Source organism: Miscanthus floridulus, chromosome 16 (assembly GCF_019320115.1).
Source record: "Miscanthus floridulus cultivar M001 chromosome 16, ASM1932011v1, whole genome shotgun sequence".
Classification (NCBI taxonomy): Eukaryota; Viridiplantae; Streptophyta; class Magnoliopsida; order Poales; family Poaceae; genus Miscanthus; species Miscanthus floridulus.
The window spans coordinates 110,890,241-110,908,911 of record NC_089595.1 but is presented as its reverse complement, the minus strand read 5'-3'; the positions used below and the strand labels follow the sequence as shown (position 1 = coordinate 110,908,911).

Below are 18,671 nucleotides of genomic sequence, written 5' to 3'. Positions count from 1 at the left end.
GTAAAGGATATGATTGCGGAGGCTTATTCTGCTTATCAATGCATGATATGTGTAATAAAATGGTGAATTATGTTAATATTTCTGATGAGTCAGATTTATGGCATTCACGTTTCTGTCATGCAAGTTTTGGCTGTCTTATGCTGTTAGCAAATCTAAATTTAATTCCTAAATTCAATTTGGTCAAAAAGTCTAAGTGTCATGTATGTGTTGAATCAAAACAACTCCGCAAGCCTCACAAGGCTGCTGAGGCGAGGGATTTAGCACCTCTAGAACTTGTCCATTCTGATTTGTGCGAAATGAATGGAATTTTGACTAAAGGCAATAAAAGATACTTCATCACGTTTATAGATGACTCCACTAGGTTTTGCTATGTGTATCTCTTAAAAACAAAAGATGAAGCGTTTAATTATTTTAAGACCTATAAAGCTGAAGTTGAGAACCAACTTGAGAGGAAAATAAAGCGGTTATGGTCCGATAGAGGTGGAGAATATTTCTCTAATGTCTTCGATGAGTTTTGTGTGGAACATGGTATTGTTCATGAGAGGACACCGCCATTCTCACCACAATCCAATGGAATTGCTGAAAGGAAAAATCGCACTCTAACAAAGTTAGTGAATGCCATGTTGAGTACAGCAGGATTATCCAAGGAATGGTGGGGTGAGGCGATTTTGATAGCATGTCATGTCCTAAACAGAGTTCCAACAAAGAATAAAGAGATCACACCATTTGAGGAATGGGAAAAGAGAAGATTAAATCTCTCATATTTGCGCACTTGGGGTTGCTTGGCCAAAGTAAACGTGCCAATCAACAAAAAGCATAAACTTGGGCCTAAAATTGTTGATTGTATTTTCCTTGGTTATGCATTTCACAGCGTTGGTTATAGGTTCTTAATTATAAAATCTGAAGTTCCTGATATGTATGTTGATACAATCATAGAATCTAGAGACGCTACATTCTTTGAGAATGAATTTCCAATGAAGAATACACCTAGTGAAACAAGTCATGAGACTATAATTCCCCATGAACATGAACTGTCTATTCCAACAGATCATGCTGAAGATTCTCATGTGCACATCCCTGAGGAAGATGACACTATAGTCACTCGAAAGAGCAAGAGACAGAGGGTTGCAAAATCCTTTGGTGATGACTATTTAGTGTACCTTGTGGAAGACATACCAACCACCATTAGAGATGCATATTCTTCTCCTGATGCTGACTTGTGGAAGGAAGCAGTAAGGAGTGAGATGGATTCTATTATGTCTAATGGAACTTGGGAGGTCATTGACCGTCCTTATGGTTGTCAACCTATAGGTTGCAAATGGATTTTCAAGAAAAAGCTTAGGCCTGATGGTACAATTGAGAGGTACAAGGCAAGGCTTGTGGCCAAAGGATATACTCAAAAAGAGGGTGAAGATTTCTTTAACACCTATTCACCAGTTGCTCGATTGACTACAATTCACACCTTAATTGCCATGGCTGCCTCTTATGGTCTTATCATTCATCAGATGGATGTTAAGACAGCTTTCCTGAATGGAGAGTTAGAAGAGGAGATCTATATGGATCAGCCAGAAGGGTTCATTGCGAATGGTCAAGAGAACAAGGTGTGCAGGTTGTTAAAATCATTATATGGCCTAAAACAAGCACCTAAGCAATGGCATGAAAGGTTTGATAATACTTTAACATCTAATGGTTTCTCTGTGAATGAAGCTGACACGTGTGTGTATTATCGGTATGGTGGGGGTGAAGCTGTTATGCTGTGCCTATATATTGATGACATCCTGATCTTTGGATCAAATCTCAATGTGATTATAGAAGTAAAGAAACTTCTGTCGAGCAATTTTGAAATGAAAGATTTGGGAGAAGCTAATGTTATTTTAAACATCAAGCTTATTAGAGAAGGTGATGGTGGGGTAACTCTGTTACAGTCCCACTATGTGGAAAAGGTATTAAGTCGCTTTGGTTTTAGTGACTGTGATCCTGCTCCCACGCCTTATGATCCTAGCGTGCTATTGAGGAAAAATTGAAGAATAGCAAGGGATCAACTGACATACTCCCAGATCATTGGCTCACTCATGTACCTTGCGAGTGCGACAAGGCCTGACATCTCATATGCTGTGAGCAAGCTGAGTCGGTTTGTGTCAAACCCGGGAGTTGATCACTGGCGTGCTCTTGAGAGAGTGCTGCGTTATCTAAAAGGTACTATGACTTATGGTTTCATTATACTGGACATCCAAAAGTGCTGGAAGGCTATTGTGATGCCAACTGGATTTCTGATGCTGATGAGCTGTATGCCATGAGCGGATATGTGTTTCTGCTTGCAGGTGGCGCTGTTTCCTAGAAGTCTTGCAAGCATACTATCTTAATGAAGTCTACAATGGAAGCAGAACTCACTGCATTGGACACTGCTGGAGCTGAGGCCGAGTGGCTTCGTGATTTCCTGTTGGATTTACCGGTAGTTGAAAAACCGATACCGGCTATTTCAATGAACTATGACAACCAGACTATGATTACAAAGGTCAACTATTCCAGGAATAACATGAAGTCCATAAGGCATGTTAAAAGAAGATTAAAGACTGTCAGAAAGTTGAAAACTTCCGGAGTTATAACGTTGGACTATGTCCACACATTGAATAATCTGGCAGATCAATTCACTAAGGGACTGTCACGAAATGTGATAGAAAGTGTATCGAGAGAGATGGGTATGAGACCCACGTGAAAGTCTACTGTAGTGGTAACCTGCTCTATGTGATCGGAGATCCCGTGAAGTAGAGTGGTGAAACAAGCTATAAGTAGATTGAGAGGAAAGTTTCCTATGAACCTATCTCTGATGCATATCTTTCTTTCTGTAAGGCAAGATGGTGTTTACCTTAATGTATTTCGAGAGTCTTATAAAGATGAGATGTCCTACAGAATATCTTTTGAGAAGTACACCTATATGAGTCAGACTGCTGGTCACAGTCTATGGGCCCTGGGTTATCCCTAAACACTCATGAAAGGCATAGAAGTGTGACTTATATGCTTCAAACAGCAGGGATGCTTGTTGCAACCTAGTACCAGCAAAGGACTTGAGTGAATCTCACCTCACACAAAACTGTCAATTCAAGGCATAGTTCATTGTTCAGTTGTGACTGAGTGAAACTCTTGTTCTAGGTGGATGTTCAACTTAACAGTCTCCATCGAAACACTGGTATATCAAAGAATTGTGATTCTGGAACTATACAGTTACAAACCCTAGAGTTTGGTGAGGATATTGTTGGATTTATTATGGGCTAGGCCCATTTATATATATAATAAATCAATAACTCTATGGCTTGTAATTGTGTGTATTATTATTTGTATCGGATTGGAAGTTAAAAGGACGTTGACTCAACTTAAATGATTGGAATGGATCCTTCTAATTTGAGAGGTTGAGAAACGGACAAGGGCGTGCCACACGCGCGTGCGCGCCGCCGCCGCCGGCCGGGCCGGGCTCGGGCTCGGGCTCGGGCCGGGCCGTGGCAGGCAGGCGGGCGTGGCGTGTTAATTTTTAGCACCCACACGACCTGATGCTTGATCTCCCTGAGTCTTTTGGTTTTCCCGGCGCATGCCTCCATGCCTCCGAGGCTTCTCGGCTTCCCTGGCTATTCTTCCAACTCCAGTTAAAAGAGAGAACATATTCCAGAAACCCTTCTCGTTCGGGACCTTGCACGGGGGATCGGCAATTAGGTTTTTGGGGAGCGTCTACGCGACTGCCCAAGAGTCTTCGTCTTCTTCCCGATCACCGGCGTCTTCTTCGTCGAGGGTCTTCGTCTTCTTCGTCGAGGATTCTTCTCCTACAGCATGTCGACTTCGGAATCACGGACGGGAGGGTATGATCGTTTCATCCTCTCTCAGTTTGTTCCCTATGTTCAGTTTTATCAGTTTGTTTCTGTCAAATATATGCTCCATGTATGTGCTTTATCGTTACAGTCATGTTGCTTCATATGTAGCCTTATGCTTGTTGAATATCTGAGATGTATATCATGCCAATTTCTCTCAGTTATGATTTATGAATCAAGTTCACATGTTTCTGTTCTTTATAGTTCTTTATATGTTCCACATGATATATGATCTAGTATGTATTTTCACCATGGAGATAATCGATATCATGATTTCAATGATTAATATTTCTTTACATGTCATCATCATGCTGTTAAATTATGGAATTAAAATGACATGAAAATTATCTATTATTCTAACATAGTGCAGTACAGTTTAACTAGTTAGGTTGATCATTTGCCTCAGACTTCCCAAAACATGAGCTCCACTCGGATGTTTTATTTCCTGCGTTCTTGTGAGTGAACGTATCCTTCCCTCTGAAATCGGCACTGTGCTTTGCTCCGTTCCAAACACCATGTAACGTCAGCAAATCCAGACGAAGTGAAGCCTACGCTTCACCCGTGAACCAAAGGGGGCATAAACGTGTGCCCATAGTGTCGTGGTGCGTGCGGACTGCGGACGGTGGAGTATTGGGCTGGGCTTTTTTTTGGCATTTAGGTACCGGGCTGGAGTCAGTACCCAAATTAAGGCCATCTGTCCAAGGAAACAAGTCTGGATTTAGGCCCAGACCGCCGCCACCGCCATCACCAGAGCGGAGAGCTAGCCAGTTGGTCACTTCCTCGCGACTAGGCGCGGCTCCTGGCCCGCCGAGCATTTTCCCGGCTGCGCTGACGGCCGCGGTCCGCCGGCCGCCGTGCCTTCTCCAGGCCGCGCCGACGCCCCGCGAAGAAGAAGACCCCGGTTGTGCTGGCGCCCATCGCGAAGCCCCTCTCCGGCAAGAAGCTCTGAAAGCGGGCGGCGGACCCTCAAGCTCGTGCGCCGAGGTTCATTCGACTTCTATCTTCGCCCTATTTGATTCTTTTATTCTTATCCGGTTTTGATTTGATTCTCGCCGTATTTGCAGCCTCGGAAGCCAAGGAGGTTGTAAGAGCGTCTGCGTGGGAACAAAGGGTTAGTACTTTTCAATCCTTTGCCAAAGGGTCTCTGGCATAGTGGTTAGAGCACCTAGGCAGGCCTGGCTTCGACTCCCGTGAGAGCGAATTTAAACAGGTCTGGAATAAAAAAAATATAAAAAAATAGGTTAGGGTTCCCCTACTGACTTCGGTCAAAAACTTTTCAATCCTTTGTCTGTCTATTCAGTGCTTGGTAACTTGTATCGTCTATTTGGTGATGTTATAAAGTCCCAATGACCATAAGAGTAGTTGGGCTCGTTGTAGTAATCAGCAAATTTCCTAGTAAGCTTTTTTATGTATCTTCTTTCAGGAAATGCTTTATGTACCATAGATCAGCAAATTATCTTAGAACTATTTATACAGCAAATTCTGCAAGTTTTGAACTTATATTTGTTGAATTTATTGAGATATTATTAGACCTTTTAAATATATACATGTAACATACTTTTCATTATTTTATATATATTTGTATACTGAATTTCTTGGCAAATTTTTAACTTGTATAATACTATTGTGTATTGGATCATACTGCATTGCACATTGTAGAAATTGGCTAGGACTATCTGGGGTCCGCCAGTGGCCATGGCGTGTGCTGCTTACAGTATCAGAGGCCCTCTCAAGCTCGCTGCAAAGCACGGCTCGGATGTGTTGACTAGTAACAACTCGTGCAATGGCTCCAAGTCTTCGGTGTCTTACCCCGTTGCTCAGTGGTGGAGCAGCAACTGCTCGTCCATCACAATGCGGCATGTTGCCTCCCATCATCACTTGATTGTTAAGGCTTCAGCAATGTGGCACTCAAACGCTTCAGCAACTGATGCAGCCACTGTTTCCGGTACATAAGATACTGGTTTATTTTGATTTGTTGTCTTAAACTCAGCTCGAAAATGAAATGTTTTAATGTAAATGCAAATCCAAGAGCAAGTTGGCTTGACACCTGTTTGTTGCCTTTTCTCAGATGATAGGATAACTGTACTGGTCATTGGTGGTGGAGTCAGGGAGCATGCTCTTTGTTATGCCTTGAACCGTTCCCCATCATGTGCTGCAGTTCTATGTGCCCCTGGTAATGCTGGTATAGCTCAGTCCGGGGATGCAACATGTATTTCAGATTTGGACATCTCCAGTAGTGATGATGTTATCTTGTTCTGCCACAAGAGGGGAGTGGGAATGGTTGTAGCGGGTCCTGAAGCCCCTCTAGTCACGGGTCTTGCAAATGACCTTGTCAAAGTTGGGATACCAATGTTTGGCCCTTCATCAGAGGCTGCAGCATTAGAAGGATCAAAGGACTTCATGAAGAAGCTGTGTGATAAGTACAATATCCCTACAGCCAAGGTACTTCCTTTTACATTTATGTGTTCTAAGCCCTATAAGTTAGTCTTGGCATGAATATAGGGTTATGTTTAGGAAATGCCCGCAAATAGGAGATGGCATCTGTAGGTTAAGATACGAACCAAACAACTATTTTATTTTTCATGGCATTCTGGTTAAGAACTATTTGTAATTCTAAAAAATCCCTACGTATTACTTTTAAAGTAAAGTCATTGTGTTGCTTTAGAAAAGAGAAAATGTAAGATCAGTATGCAACAAAAAATAAAAACACAGTCCATTCATTTGTAGGTATTGATAATTTCAGATGTTAAGCCATTCAAACCATTCTAATATGAGCACTTATTTCTCCCTAGTATCGCACATTCACGGATGCTGTGGAAGCTAAAAAATATGTAAAAAATGAAGGAGCCCCTATTGTTGTTAAAGCTGATGGACTGGCTGCTGGAAAGGGTGTGGTTGTTGCAATGACTTTGGATGAGGCGTTGGTGTTAGATTACTGTGCTGCTAATTCCTTTGGTCTTTGTGCTAGTCTATTACTGCTATTTAAGTCAGCTGTACGCCACCCTATGTGGCTATGTGAACAGGCCCCTTGGGCCTCTATATATTGTAATCCCCTGTGTAAACATAATCTATAATGCTAAGCCTATTGGCTTTACTGTCTATCATGGTATCAGAAGACTAATCTGGTCCTGTACCCTTTCCCCTGCTTCCGCTTTTCCACCGCACGCACCCGCCTCGCACCCCGCGCCCGCCTCGCGTTGTGCGCGCGCCTCGCGCTCCGCGCCCCGCGCCGCCGCGTGCCCCCTCGACGGACGGCCGTCGCGCGCCCCTCGTCGGCCGCTGCGCGCGCCCCGTCCCCTCTCCTCTCCATGGCTGCTCCTCCATCCGGCGGTTCGAGCTCCAGCGCCCCGGCGGCCGCCGCCGCGGCAAAGCTTCGCGACGAAGCCCTCGCCGCCGTCAAGAAGCTGGAAGACGAGGCCGCCTCCCTGCGGGACTCCAACGCCGAGCGGTCCCAGCAGCTCCAGGAGGAGGCGGCCCTCCTCAAGTCCGCCGCCGATGCTCAGGAACGCGTCCGCGCCGCCGCCGCCGCCCTCGATGCGGAGCGCGAGCAGGCCGACGCTCTGGAGCGGCAGGCCTTCGCCCTCCGCGAACGGCTCCGCACTGAATCGCTCCGCGACGACGCTTCCGACGACGACGACTTGCGTTCTGTCACCTCTGAAGCCGTGGCCATTGCTCGCCTCCATAGCCAGGCTGCTGCTGTGCAGAACATCAAAAATTTGATTCCCATCGTCCTCGACCTGCAGTCCTCCAACTACTCCAAGTGGCGTGGCTACATTCTGCTCGCCCTCGGTCGCTTCGCCCTGAAGGACCATGTCCTCAGCGATGTCGTTCATGCCCACGATGCGGCGTGGTCTCGCATGGACTGCGTCGCCGTCTCGTGGATCTTCAACACCATCTCCCCCGACCTCCTCGACGTCGTCCACGAGCGCGACGGTATCACTGCTCGGGCGGCGTGGCTCGGCCTCGAACAGCAGTTCTTCAACAACCGCGAGTCACGCGCCATGCTGCTCGACGCCGAGTTTCGCACCCTCTGCCAGGGCGCCCTCTCCATCGACGAATACTGTCGCAAGATGAAGAATATGGCGGATGCCCTTGCCGACCTTGGCGAGCCCATTCTGGACCGTACGTTGGTGCTAAACGTTCTGCGTGGACTCAATGAACGCTTCCAGTTCATGTCGCAGCTCGTCACTCGACAGAAGCCTTTTCCCTCTTTCACTGATGTCCGTGCTGATCTCCGCCTGGCCGAGCTCAACATGGCGCCACCTTCAGCACCGCCTTCGGCCCTCGTCGCCTCATCCTCCAGCAAGCCGCCGGCTCCTCCTCCGCCCTCTGCTCCTCCGCGCTCTCATCAGATTGCCGGGGGGCAGCAGCCAGGCAACGGCAACAGCCGCAGTCGACGCCGCCGCGGCGGACGTGGCCAAGGCGGCTCACAGGGTGGCTCTTCAAGCAACCAGCACCAGCAGTCTCAAGGTGGCCAGCAGTGGCCCTCTGTCCTCAACCCCTGGACAGGGTCCATTCATATGTGGCCCGGGTCCACTCCTGGCAGTCCTCGTGCTCCACCGCCTCGCGTCGTCCAGTCTCCATTACCACAGCAAGCTCTGGTTGCTGGTATGCCCCCGGGATACTTCACTCCATCGCCATCCCCCGGGGCATACTACCAGGCGCCTCAGCAGGCTCCCACCTCCACTTGGTCGCCATGGACTGCTGAGAATCTCGCCAACGCCTTCAGCACCGTCACCCTGTCACCACCACCAAGCTCCTCGGAATGGGTGATTGACTCTGGTGCTTCCTCTCATATTGCCTCCAACCCTGGTATGATCACAGCTTCGCCATCTTCCTCTTTTCCATCTTCTATTGTTGTTGGCAACGGTGCCATTCTTCCAGTGGTTGGCACTGGTTTTTCCACTCTTCCCGGCCCGTTTCGCCTCAACAATGTCCTTCTAGCTCCTGATATTATTAAAAATCTTATTTCTGTTCGCAAATTCACCACTGACAATTCTGTTTCAGTTGAATTTGACCCTCTTGGTGTTTCTGTGAAGGATCTCCATTCCAAAAACACCCTCCTTCGGTGTAACAGCTCGGGACCCCTCTACACCTTGCAGCTTCCTGCATCTCCATCCAGTCCCTGCGCCTTGGTGGTAACTCCCTCCCCGACTACCTGGCATCGTCGTCTCGGTCATCCCGGCGCAGCTACCCTTCAGAGTCTTGCTCAGTCTTCTTCCATAGTCTGCAGCAAGCCTGCTGATGATTCCCTCTGTCATGCGTGTCAGCTTGGACGCCATGTTCGTTTACCATTTCATAGTTCTTCCTCTAGAGCAGCTAAGAATTTTGATTTGGTGCATTGTGATCTGTGGACATCACCTATTACCAGTGTATCCGGTTTCAAATATTACTTAGTTATCCTCGATGACTGCTCCCATTTTCTTTGGACCTTTCCACTGCGCCTCAAGTCCGATACTTTTTCTGTGCTCTCTAATTTTTTTGCCTATGTGCATACTCAGTTTGGTTGCACCATCAAATCCGTGCAATGTGACAATGGGCGTGAGTTTGACAACTCTACTGCCCGTGCCTTCTTTCTCGCTAAAGGTGTTGTGCTTCGCATGTCCTGCCCCTACACCTCACAGCAGAATGGCAAAGCCGAGCGCATGATTCGCACCACCAACAATGTCACCCGCACTCTACTATTTCAAGCCTCCATGCCCCCTTCTTATTGGGCTGATGCCCTTGCTACAGCCACCCACCTCCTGAATCGCCTTCCCACTAAGACTCTAGACATGAGCACACCCTACTTTGCTCTCCACGGCACCCAGCCCGCCTATCATGATCTTCGTACTTTCGGTTGCACCTGCTACCCCAACCTCACCGCAACCACCCCTCATAAACTTGCCCCTCGCTCTTCCCTGTGCGCCTTCATTGGCTACTCTCCTGATCACAAAGGATACCGGTGCCTCGATCTCAACACTAACCGTGTCATCATCTCTCGTCATGTCATCTTTGATGAGACGACCTTTCCCTTCTCTCGACACCGGACCTCCACTCCTCACGAGCTTGATTTTCTAACTAACAATGAGCTGCTAGCTCCTTCTTCGTCTGCAGGTACAACTTCCGGTGCCCCTGCTCAGTTCCCTCTGCAGGCTGCACCAGAGGTATCTGAGGATGCTCCTGTTCCGCTCTGGCCCCCCGTTCTGGCCAGGCCAGCACCCCGGCGCCCTCCCCCAGGCTTCCACACACCGCCAGCAGCTCGCCCTGCCCAGGTGCTGCCTCAGGCTGCAGCCCCGGTGCCTGCTGCAGCCCCGGCGCCTGCTGCTCCGGCGCCTGCTGCTCCTCCGGTACTGCCCATGGCTGAAGCTCTACCGAGACCGCCGGTCACCCACGTGTACTCCAGGCGCCATCCATCCCCTGCAGATCCTATGGCAGCAACTTTTCAGAAGCCGCCTGTCACCCAAGTGTACACTCGGCGCCCTCCACCATCACCATCATCACCGGCTGCTGCTCCTCCTCGCCGCTCCAGCATCATACCTTCCCCCCCACGGTATGTTAAAGATGGTCCTCCGGTTGGTGCTGTACCCGTCACACCGGTTGACAACAACCATGGTATGATGACTCGTGGGAAGACTGGATACATTCAGCCTCGTATTCTTCATGCTGAGGGTCTGTCTCCCATTCCCCGGTCATGCCGCGATGCCCTCGCTGATCCTCACTGGCGTCGCGCCATGGAAGAAGAATATGCCGCCTTCATGGACAATAACACTTGGGAGCTTGTCCCTCGGCCCGCCAATGCCAACGTGGTCACCGGAAAATGGGTTTTCAAACATAAATTCCATGCTGATGGTTCGCTGGAGAGATACAAAGCTCGTTGGGTTCTTCGTGGCTTCACTCAACGCCCCGGTATTGACTACGATGAAACCTTCAGTCCTGTTGTCAAACCGGCCACTGTCCGCTCTGTCCTCACTATAGCTCACTCCCGGGATTGGCCGATTCATCAACTTGACGTCAAGAATGCCTTCCTTCAAGGGACCCTCTCAGAGACTGTGTACTGCTTCCAGCCAACCGGATTCACCAACTCTGCTCTCCCTCAGCATGTTTGCAGACTCAACAAATCCGTTTATGGCCTGAAGCAAGCTCCCCGTGCATGGTACAGCCGCTTTGCATCATTCCTGCTCTCCCTGGGGTTCACTGAAGCTCGCTCAGACACCTCTCTCTTTGTTTACCGCCATGGTTCAGAGACTGTCTATCTGCTGCTTTACGTGGACGATATTATTCTCACTGCCTCCTCCCAGCAGCTTCTCCGCCGAGTTATTGATGCTCTGATGAAGGAGTTCGCCATGAAGGACCTTGGCCCTCTTCATCATTTTCTTGGCATGGCAGTTCAGCGACGAGGTGACTCTTTATTCCTCTCTCAACGTCAGTATGCACTGGACATTTTGACTCGTCATGGCATGGCTGATTGCAAACCATGCTCCACTCCCGTTGACACCTGTGCCAAAGTATCTGCCACTGCTGGTCCCTCTGTTGCTGATCCCACAGCTTATCGCAGCCTCGCGGGTGCTCTTCAGTACTTGACATTCACCAGGCCCGACATTGCATATGCTGTCCAACAAGTTTGCCTTCACATGCACGATCCTCGGGAGAGTCATCTTGTTGCTGCCAAACGGATCCTGCGGTATCTCCAGGGGACTCTTGATCATGGCCTCGCCATTCCTCGGACTTCCCCAACACAACTTGTTGTTTACACTGATGCTGATTGGGCTGGTTGCCCGGACACACGCCGTTCCACCTCCGGCTATGCTGTATTCCTCGGAGGCAGCCTTGTCTCCTGGTCTTCTAAGCGGCAGCCCACTGTCTCTCGCTCTAGCGCTGAGGCCGAGTACCGGGCTGTTGCTAACGGCGTCGCTGAAGCTTCTTGGCTGCGGCAGCTTCTCCAGGAACTCCATCATCCTCTTGACAAGGCCTGCCTCGTCTACTGCGACAATGTGAGCGCCGTCTACCTCTCCACCAACCCTGTGCAACATCAGCGCACCAAACATGTGGAGATCGACCTCCATTTCGTCCGGGAACGTGTTGCTATTGGTGCTGTCCGTGTACTTCATGTACCCACTACTTCTCAGTTTGCTGATGTCTTCACCAAGGGGCTGCCTACCTCAGTTTTTCAAGACTTTCGCTCCAGTCTGAATGTCCGCTGCTGCGACGTTCCGACTGCGGGGGGGTGTTAGATTACTGTGCTGCTAATTCCTTTGGTCTTTGTGCTAGTCTATTACTGCTATTTAAGTCAGCTGTACGCCACCCTATGTGGCTATGTGAACAGGCCCCTTGGGCCTCTATATATTGTAATCCCCTGTGTAAACATAATCTATAATGCTAAGCCTATTGGCTTTACTGTCTATCAGTTGGAAGACATAGACTCTATGTTGGTTGAAGGTTTCGGTTCTACTGGTTCACGGGTTGTCATCGAAGAATTTCTAGACGGTGAAGAAGCCTCTTTCTTTAACTCTGCCTATATTGTCTCAACATAGCAGGTCCCAAGCCCTAGTAAAGGAGGAGGGTTGTGATAGGCGTGGCGAGCCAACGTTAAATCTAGCCATTCTAATGGAGATGAAACCTGAAAGAAAACTGTTGGGGCGTAACCCTCTTAGTGACACGCCATATCGGAACCCGGGTATGGTGTTAAATGGCCGGGCCGGGTCGGCACCCCCTTGGTGACGCGCCGTGTCGCGATCTGGGCATGGTGTCAAGTGAGTAAGGATCGGGTTGTCGCTTCCTTAGTGGCGCGCTACATCGACGCCCGGGTGTAGTGAAAAATGAGCAAGGGTCTTCACATCTGAGTCGACGGGTGCGAAGGGTAAGGAAACTAGTCGAATCAATTAGGATCCGTTTAGGTAGTTGGAATGTAGGGTCGCTTACAGGTAAGTTAAGAGAATTAGTTGATACTGCGACTAGGATGCGTGTAAATATATTATGCGTTCAAGAGACTAAATGGAAGTGTCAGAAGGCGAAGGAGGTGGACAATACATGTTTTAAGCTTTGGTACACAGGAACAGTCGCAAATAGAAATGGAGTAGGAGTTTTGATCGATAAGAGCCTCAAGAATGGTGTGGTGGGAGTGAGAATGCAAGGAGATAGGATTATCTTAGTCAAGCTTGTCGTTAGTGATATGGTCTTGAACGTAATTAGTGCGTATGCCCCCTAAGTAGGCCTCGACGAGAGTGCTAAGAGACAGTTCTAAGAAGACTTAGATGATCTGATTAGAGTTGTACCTTGTAGTGAGAAGCTTTTTATAAGAGGAGATCTTAATGGGCATGTAGGTACTACAACCGCAGGTTTCGAGGCAGTTCATGGAGGTTTTGGGTATGGTAGTAGGAATCAGGAGGGGGAGAAAGTTCTGGACTTCGTGGTAGCTTTTAATCTGATGATAGCCAACACTTTCTTTAGAAAGAGAGAATCTCATCTAGTGACTTTCAGTAGCGGACAACACTCTAGCCAGATTGACTTTGTCCTCGCAAGAAGAAAGGACAAACGAGCATGCTTGGGTTGTAAGGTGATACCAGAGGAGTGTGTTGTTTCTCAACATAAGCTTTTGGTGGCAGACTTTCGTTTTTAGGTGCATGCCCGTAGGGATAAACAAGCTAAGACTGAAAGAATAAAGTGGTGGAAACTGAAAGGGGAGACATCAGAGGTATTCAGGGAAAGAGTTATTAAAGAGGGCTCTTGGAAGGAAGAAGAGGACATAAACAACATGTGGGAGAAGATGGCAACCAACATTCGGAAGGTGGCCTCAGAGGTGTGTGGAGTAACCAAAGGAAGTGGAGGCAAGGCTAAAGATACTTGGTGGTGGAACGAGAAAGTCTAAAGGGCTATTAAGGGGAAGAAAGAATGCTATAGACGTTTGTACCATGACAGGAGTGTGGACAACATAGAGAAGTACAAGGTGGCAAAGAAGACTGCAAAGCGAGCTGTAAGTGTGGCAAATGGTAGAGCGTATGAGGATTTTTACCAACATTTGAGTACGAAGGAAGGAGAGAAGGATATTTATAGGATGGCTAGGGTTCGTGAGAGAAAGACAAGGGACTTCAACCAAGTTAAGTGCATTAAGGATGAAAGGGAGCATCTCTTGGTGAAGGAGGATGAGATCCGACATTGATGTCAAGAGTATTTTGATAAATTATTCAATGGTGAGAATATGGACACAACCTTTTAGTTGGATGACTCTTTTGATGACACCAATAGACGCTTTGTGCGGAAAATCCAAGAATCTGAGGTCAGAGAGGCGTTGAAAAGGATGAAAGAAGGTAAGGCGATAGGACCGGATGGTATCCCAATCGAGGTGTGGAGATGCTTCGGGGACATAGCTATAGTATGGCTAACCAAGTTGTTCAACCATATTTTTCGATCGAACAAGATGCCTGACGAGTGGAGGAGAAGTATATTGGTACCGATCTACAAAAATAAATGGGATATTCAAAATTGTACTAATTACCGGGGAATTAAATTGATGAGCCATACTATGAAGCTATGGAAGAGAGTTATCGAGCATTGCTTGAGAGCAATAACGCGGGTTTGTATGAACCAATTTGGTTTCATGCCCGGAAGGCCAACCATGTAAGCCATTTTCTTAATAAGACCAGTTATGGAGCGGTATAGGGAGAAGAAGAAGGACCTACACATGGTTTTTATTGACTTGGAGAAGGCTTATGATAAAATACCAAGGAATGTTATGTGGTGGACTTTGGACAAACATAAAGTCCCAACGAAGTATGTCGGGCTCATTAAAGACATGTACAATAATGTTGTGACTAGTGTTCGAACAAGTGATGGAGACGCGGATGACTTTCCGATTAGGATAGGATTACATCATGGGTCAGCTTTGAGCCCTTATCTGTTTGCCTTAGTGATGGATAAGGTCACAAGGGACATACAAAGGGACATCCCTTGGTGTATGCTTTTCACGGATGATGTAGTGCTAGCTGATGAAAGCCGGACAGGAGTGAATCAGAAACTGGAGTTATGGCGGGAGACTTTTGAGTCCAAAGGTTTTAGACTCAGTAGAACTAAAACTGAGTATATGAGATGTGACTTCGGCACTACTACTCGGGAGGAGGAAGATATTAGTTTGGAAGGTCAAGTAGTGCTTAGGAAGGATACCTTTCGATATTTATGATCAATGCTACAGAGAGACGGGGATATTGATAAAGATGTTAGCTATAGAATCAAAGCAGGGTGGATGAAGTGGCGCCAAGCATCTGATGTCCTATGTGACAAAAGGGTACCATAGAAGCTAAAAGGCAAGCTTTATAGGACGGCGATTAGACCTACTATGTTGTATGATGCAGAATGTTGGCCTACGAAAAGATGATATGTTCAACAGATAAGTGTCGCGGAAATACGTATGTTGCATTGGATTTACGGTCATACAAGAAGTGATCGAGTTCGGAACGATGATATACGTGATAGATTAGGGGTAGCACCAATTGAAGAAAAGCTTGTCCAACTCCAGAGGCATCGGTGCGTAGTGGAATCCTAAGCCAGGATAGTAAGGTGAAGAGAGGCAGATGAAGACCGAAATTGACTTGGGTAGAGGCAATAAAAGGAGACTTGAAAGGATAGAATATACCCAAAGACTTAGCCTTAGATAGGAGTGCTTGGAAAACAGCTATTCACGTGTCTGAACCTTGATTGCTTCAGCTAGGTTTTAACTCTAGCTTACCCTAACTTGTTTGGGACTTAAATGCTTTGTTGTTGTTGTTGTTGAAGAAGAAGCCTCTTTCTTTGCATTGGTAGACGGCGAAAATGCTTTGCCTCTTGAATCAGCACAGGATCACAAAAGAGTTGGGGATGGTGATGTTGGCCCAAATACTGGTGGTATGGGTGCATACTCCCCTGCTCCAATAGTGACAGATGAGCTCAAACGCATTGTAATGGAAAGTATAATTATCCCTACTGTTAAAGGCATGGCAGCTGAAGGTTGCAAGTTTGTTGGCTCATTATACGCTGGGCTTATGATCGAGAAGAAATCTGGGCTGTATAAGCTTATTGAGTACAATGTCAGATTTGGTGACCCAGAATGCCAGGTTAGTTTCCCATCTCTAACATCCAGTATTCATTTTTGTAGATTAACAGGCAAGAAGTTCCACAAAATTAATTGTCAGAAACAAGAGCTAAACAGAAGATTCACACAATGTAAGTGCTGTATAGGGGACGGAATTCATCCAACAAGAATCCAGTACAAACAAAAAGTTTAGAACAGGATCTTTTGGAAGAGACTCATCCAATTGCTTAGTAAACTTTCAATTTAGCAGAACAATGCATTAGAGTATATGTACATGTCTAAATTTGATCGTTCCAATTTGGGTTTTGGTTAATATGATCACTATATGGTCAATGTATTTTCGTTGGACAACAGAATGCAATGGATCTGCATATCTTAATAACAGAGTCTGTGCTTGCGCTGCACTTCCTCCCTGAAATTTGCTGTCTTGGTCTGCCACTGATAGTTCACTCTATTTTGTTCCAGTGAATGAGTTGAATAAACTCAATTCCTATAGTGCTACAGGAATGGTGCATTTCTGTGTTGTATAGCAGTGGATTTAGCCTAGGTGATCAGATATATGATGTACAATCTGAAAAAGGAGATATGATGTATAACGAAGTGAAAAATTGCAATCCATGCCTTTTTAAGATCTATATAACCTATTCAGGACCAATCTGGTAGCCATTATACTGTTCCTTGCTATCTATTTAATCAATATCAGACACCATAAAGTTCCTCTGGTTCATGTAATTTTGGAAATTCCCCTAAAAAAATGTAATTTTGGAAGGTCACATTTCTTGACCACTGTGGAATCTCCAATTTTTTACTCTAGCTGCTGCAAAAACCTCACTTTTATTTTATACCAACGACAGTTTTACATTTCTAACTTGGACCAGTTAATTTTTCAGTAATATCTAGGCCTATATTAGTGTCATGGGCATACTTTAGATGGCCCTGAACCCAAGCAGTGTTACTATGCTGTTGCCCAGCAGTCGCACCAGAAGGTCAAGAACATATGAGATGCTAGAAACTAAGACAGATTTCTTGCTTAACGAGAGGAGATACAATAAAAGCCATCCTTATATAGATGTGACAACTTGACCTTAAGGAACTAATATCTGAGATTAAAGAAACAAACCAATATAATCTTATTTCTAAATAAAAACAAATCATAAGGCTACTGGAACAATAAACACGCAGTACCAGTAGAAGTACTACCATGTCAAAACTAAATCTGAAAAACTGTCACTAGAAAAGTATGATTGCTTTTTTTTCAGGAGTAGCTGTTTGCCTAAGTACATATGAATCCAAATTGCAGGCCACCATCAGTTCAAACTGCTGCTGTTGTAAAAATCCTAATGGATTACTACATTGTAATATATGTTTGAACTTTATGGAGAATTTCCTTTGCTGCATCTTCATTGTGCTTGTCTAGTACATCTCAGAACTACACTGCACAAATTTCAGATGAAATGTTTTAGCTGAAATCATTTGCTTGACCTGTGAAATATTTTTGCCATGATATTCCGACTATCCTTTTCTCAACTGATCTATTTTCATGTCATTATGGGTTCTGATGATGCGATTAGAATCTGATTTGGCACAAGTTCTGTTATCCGCTTGCCACGGAGAACTAGGCAATGTTTCACTAACCTGGTCACCTGAAATGGCAATGGTGGTTGTGATGGCAAGCCAGGGCACCGTTTGGATGCCGGTTTTTTTTAGCAAAATGCTACTGTAGCATTTTCGTTGTTATTTGGCAAATAGTGTCCGATCATAGTCTAATTAGGCTTAAAAGATTCGTCTCGTGGATTTCGTTTAAACTGTGTAATTAGTTTTATTTTTTATTTATATTTAATGCTTCATGCATGTGTTCAAAGATTCGATGTGACGAAGAATCTTGAAAAATTTGGTGTTTTGGAGGGGAACTAAACAGGCCCAGAGATACCCCGGCTCTTATAAGAAGGGGGCTGTAATAAAAAACGTGGACAAGGCTGAGCAGGTGTCTCCAGCTGTCAAGATATTCCATGCTGGGACAGCACTAGATGGAGATGGCAATCTTGTAGCCGTTGGAGGGCGAGTTCTTGGTGTCACTGCCAAGAGCAAGGACATCGAAGAAGCAAGGGCAAGAGCATATGATGCAGTGGGCGCTGTCGAGTAGCCAGAAGGCTTCTTCAGGCGCGACATTGGTTGGAGAGCACTGAGGCAGAAGCATGTGGCTAACTAGCAGTTACCCATGAGCATGAGATTTTCCTAGAGAACCACAAGTATGGTGAGCTTGTAGTGTTTACAAGTAATAAAAGGGAAACGGTGTGGCATTCACTGTTTTTGGTTGTGGAAAGACAAAAGTATTGCTGGTCAAACAGCAGGTTGTTCAAAATTTAACACCCGCCGATTTCAGCATGATTTGGTAGATGTTTGCACTGAGACGAGTACAACAACGTAGAAACGAGATACAAAGTAAAAAAAAGGTACATTGAACGAAGAACAGACAATCGTTACGGCAAGCAAGCTAGAACATATTTGCACAACATGTGACGAAGGGACGCGTCGTGGGCCGTGGCGCGGCACTGCCGCGCCAAGATGTGCGGCGCGGTAGCTCTTACCACGTCAGCAGCCATGGCGCGTGGAAGTGCCACGTCATCGTCACTGCCGCGCCGCTATGCATGGCGGCGCAGCGTTGTTTGCCCGTGCCATAGCAATAGGCGCGGCTAAAAGTGTTATAGTTGAAGAAAAAAAAACAGTGTTAGAATTAAAAATAGTTTAAAAAAAATCGCACGAGCCAGGAG

The 18,671-nt window shown here is 46.4% G+C and overlaps 1 pseudogene; it reads left to right on the top strand.

Annotated features, from left to right (window-relative positions):
• The first annotated feature begins 4,605 nt into the window (after positions 1-4,605).
• On the top strand, positions 4,606-18,109 carry LOC136511278 (phosphoribosylamine--glycine ligase-like; annotated as a pseudogene).
• The last annotated feature ends 562 nt before the right edge of the window (positions 18,110-18,671 follow it).